Source organism: Conger conger, chromosome 2, assembly GCF_963514075.1.
Source record: "Conger conger chromosome 2, fConCon1.1, whole genome shotgun sequence".
In the NCBI taxonomy this organism is placed as follows: domain Eukaryota; kingdom Metazoa; phylum Chordata; class Actinopteri; order Anguilliformes; family Congridae; genus Conger; species Conger conger.
In genome coordinates, this window is record NC_083761.1 from 88,029,304 (window position 1) to 88,034,552 (window position 5,249).

Here is a 5,249-nt window from a genome sequence, read left to right on the forward strand (position 1 = left end):
AACAGAAAACCAGGGCTGGATTAGATGATCGCTGGTGTAGTGGGACTCTCTGGACCTCTATAACTAACATGTCTAATTCATCAGTCACATGACCATGCAGTACAATGCAGACCAGATGCTTTATATAATCAAATCAATGTGGTGAGCCTTTGATTGGTCAGATTGCATTGAGAAATAGAGCAATACTTGATGAGATTAGATGGGTACATTGGCTGATTGCACATTTGATTGGATGCATTAGGTTTATTCAGAGTGTAATAGGCTGGGTGGGTACACATGTGGTCGGCCAGATTGTGCTGGTTAACAGGCATCAGCTTTGCATTGGCCAGGACCTCCAGCACCAGACCCACACTGCAGAAACATAAAGTAAACACACACACACACACACACACACACTCACACTCACACACCCACACTTACACACACATACACACACACTCACACACTCACTCACTCACACTCACACACAGGTACACACACAAACACACACACACACATACACACGCACACACACACATACATACACTCCCACACACACTCACACACAGGTACACACACACACACACACACACACACACACACACACACACTTGCCATTATTGAAACTGCCATGACTTCACTGTTGCAGAGTCAGATTCCATCACATATTTTCTAAATGTCAAATATGGTCAGCAATCTTTAATCACATTCTCTCTCTCCCTCAATCTCTCGTTCCTCTCCTTCTTATTGTGTATTTTGTTTCTGTTTCCTCATTTCTCTCTCTTTATAGGAGCACTAAACTAAGTGAAATTACACATACAACATCAACAACAACATCAACACTAACAACAATAAAGCTAAAAGAATCAGAGGCCTGTTCCACAAAGCAGGATTACTGAGTTAGCAGGATAACACAAAGCAGGATTATTGAGTTAGCTGGATAACACAAAGCAGGATTACTGAGTTAGCAGGATAACACAAAGCAGGATTATTGCGTTAGCTGGATAACACAAAGCAGGATTATTGAGTTAGCTAGATAACTCAAAGCAGGATTACTGAGTTAGCAGGATAACACAAAGCAGGATTATTGCGTTAGCTGGATAACACAAAGCAGGATTACTGAGTTAGCAGGATAACTGCACTGAGTAAAACCCACAAAGCAGGATTGCTGAGTTAGCTGGATAACACAGAGCAGGATTGCAGAGTTAGCTGGATAACACAAAGCAGGATTATTGAGTTAGCTAGATAACTCAAAGCAGGATTACTGAGTTAGCTGGATTACACAAAGCAGGATTATTGAGTTAGCTGGATAACACAAAGCAGGGTTACTGAGTTAGCTGGATAACACAAAGCAGGGTTATTCAGTTAGCTGGATAACACAAAGCAGGATTATTGAGTTAGCTGGATAACACAAAGCAGGATTATTGAGTTAGCTAGATAACTCAAAGCAGGATTACTGAGTTAGCTGGATTACACAAAGCAGGATTATTGAGTATACTGGATAACACAAAGCAGGGTTACTGAGTCAGCTGGATAACACAAAGCAGGATTATTCAGTTAGCTGGATAACACAAAGCAGGATTATTGAGTTAGCTGGATAACACAAAGCAGGATTACTGAGTTCGCTGGATAACACAAAGCAGGATTATTGAGTTAGCTAGATAACTCAAAGCAGGATTACTGAGTTAGCAGGATAACTGCACTGAGTAAAACCCACAATGCAGGATTGCTGAGTTAGCTGGATAACACAGGGCAGGATTGCTGAGTTAGCTGGATAACACAAAGCAGGATTATTGAGTTAGCTGGATAACACAAAGCAGGATTATTGAGTTTGAGTATTGAGTTACATAATTACAGCGTACGTGCATCATGTTAACATCATATGTATTAGTTGTGATGTTTGCTAATTACAAAATATATAGTAATTTGCTGAGATAGGGGGTGCACACCCGGCTGCTAGCTCACATTTCCAAGGGCAAACACAGGCAACACATCCACTCCATATTCACACCCTAACAGTTAAATCGCTCATTTAAAATAACACACACAGACATGTCTTTGTCACTTTGTTACCGTTTATTGTTGCCCAGGTGTTAAATGTTGTAGAGCGCTCTGTCTGTTGTCCGTGTTTAGGTGTGTGTATGGCGCAAACTATGGAGTGGGCGGAACACAGGGGGGGCGGGGCTGCGAGGTCACAAAGCTGGAGGTTGCAGGTTTGATTCTCAGACGGGGGACAGTTTTCACACACAGCTGATGAAGTGGAGGATATTCCACATACCAGGAGCAGGGGGTCAAAGGTCAACCAGGCCTGTTCAGCTTGTTCCTGTGGGTCATTTTGGGTGGTGGAGCAGCCCCTCCCAGAGGGGAGCTGGGATCGGGTGGTTCACATGATGACCGTGTGGAGACTCTAGTCTGCTGAGGGGCACCTGGGTGACCTCACTGCTCACGGCCTGGTTCTACAGGGGCACCTGGGTGACCTCACTGCTCACGGCCTGGTTCTACAGGGGCACCTGGGTGACCTCACTGCTCACGGCCTGGTTCTACAGGGGCACCTGGGTGACCTCACTGCTCACGGCCTGGTTCTACAGGGGCACCTGGGTGACCTCACTGCTCACGGCCTGGTTCTACAGGGGCACCTGGGTGACCTCACTGCTCACGGCCTGGTTCTACAGGGGCACCTGGGTGACCTCACTGCTCACGGCCTGGTTCTACAGGGGCACCTGGGTGACCTCACTGCTCACGGCCTGGTTCTACAGGGGCACCTGGGTGACCTCACTGCTCACGGCCTGGTTCTACAGGGGCAGCAGGTGACCTCACTGCTCACGGCCTGGTTCTACAGGGGCACCTGGGTGACCTCATTGCTCACGGCCTGGTTCTACAGGGGCAGCAGGTGCTACATGTCTATATTTAACCCTTTCAGTCCCAAGTTCTGGGGGGGGGGGGTTAGGCCACACCCTTCTGCTCGTCTAGGCCACACCCCCTGCCCAGAAGTGCTGAAGGTTTCCTGAACCTGGTTCTGATTCTGATGAACGCTCTCTCAGATGGACCCAGCCTCTCAGAACCAAGGCATTGCAGCGATGAGAGGCTGGGTCCATCTGAGAGAGCGTTCATCAGAATCAGGTTCTGAGAGGCTGGGTCCATCTGAGAGAGCGTTCAGAATCAGGTTCTGAGAGGCTGGGTCCATCTGAGAGAGTGTTCATCAGAATCAGGTTCTGAGAGGCTGGGTCCATCTGAGAGAGCGTTCATCAGAATCAGGTTCTGAGAGGCTGGGTCCATCTGAGAGAGCGTTCATCAGAATCAGGTTCTGAGAGGCTGGGTCCATCTGAGAGAGCGTTCAGAATCAGGTTCAGTGACAACCCCCAGGGCTTCGGTCTATTTGCCCCCAGGGGAGTTGTGCCACACGTGCCCCAGGCTTGGGTTGGAGCAGGAGAAGCTCGGGGTGAGAGTCGGAAAAGGGGACGGCGTTCTGGAGACAGGGGGGCCGTCCCAGGGGAGCGTGATTGTTATTCCGCAGGGGAGACGTGCCCCCCCCCTTCCGATGGGAGGTCTTTCAAACACAAAAACAGAAGAAAAAAAAAGAAGAGAAAAGAATTAGAGGGGGAGGGGCTGCAGAGCTATAAAACACAACGACAAAAACAACAAGAAAGAAAAGGTAGAAAAACAGTGATTGGGTGGGGGGGGCGGGGGGGCATGTGTATAATGAGGGCGGGGGGGGGGGGGGGGGGATGTGCGTGATTTAGAGTCATTGGAATTGGAATTCTTCATAATTTTTAATCATAACTCCCACGGAATTGTGCCCTGCTCAATGAACAGCGGCGTAATTACGCTAAAGAAAGCCACATTTACTTTCCTTTTCCTGCTGCCTCCTTTCTTTCTTTCTTTATTTATTTTATATAAATAGCTGCCGTCCTCTGCTTGATGTATTTGGTTATTTATTTATTGTTTACATTAAACGGGCTCTTCGTCCTGCAGAGGAAATGAATTAAAACCACCGGGAGGATTAGCATTGGCTAATTTCGTAACCCCCCTCCCCTCTGCACCCCCCCTTACCCCCCTCTGAGGAAAGAGCTTGTTTTGCCTCTTTGTGCTGAGGTTGACTCTATAAAAGCAGAATTAGCTTTCCTGGACTATCCCACAATGCACTGCACCACAACCTACATTATCATGGGGTATCCCACAATGCACTGCTAAACATCCTAGACCAGGGGTCAGCAACCCTGGTCCTGGAGAGCTGCAGGGTGTGCTGGTTTTTATTTTCGCCTTAATACCAGCAATCTATTCAGACCCAAGAAACCAGGTGAGGCTAGTTAACTGTGTGATCGATTGCATTAATTGATCAATTAAGTGCAGAGTAACAACGGAAGCCAGCGTACCCTGCGGCTCTCCAGGACCAGGGTTGCCGACCCCTGTCCTAGACCATCCTGAACCATCCCACCCCACCTCACTCCAGCGCTGCTCTCTGGTTGGCTCTCTGAGCTCCACCGACAGAGACCCGCCCTGGGGGCCCTGATGCACCCTGTCCCACTGTCTGCACCCCCAGAAAGAGGGAGTATAAGGCACCCCCCCCCCCCCCCCTCCTCCCGACATCGCCTTCCCCGGGAGGACCCTACACATCGATCAGGGGGCCCCGGCCATCGCCACGGTAACCACGCCCACGGACTAGGAATGCATACAAACATACACACAAACACACACAAACACACACACTCACACACACACACACACACACACACACACTCACACACACACACACACACAAACACACACACACACACACACAATCACATAGTACAAACACACACAGTACACAGACAAACACAAGCACACACACACACACTCACACACACACAAACACACACAAACACACACAATCACATAGTACAAACACACACAGTACACAGACAAACACAAGCACACACACACACACTCACACACACACAAACACACACAAACACACACACACACACACACACTCACACTCACACACACACACTCACACACACACACAAACACACACAAACACACACAATCACATAGTACAAACACACACACACAGTACAAACACACACAGTACACAGACAAACACAAGCACACACACACTCAGACACACAAACACACACACACACGCAGCACAAACACACACACACCACACACAGCACAAACACACACACAGCACACACCACACACAGCACAAACACACACACACACACACACCACACACAGCACAACACACACACAGCACACACCACACACAGCACAAACACACACAC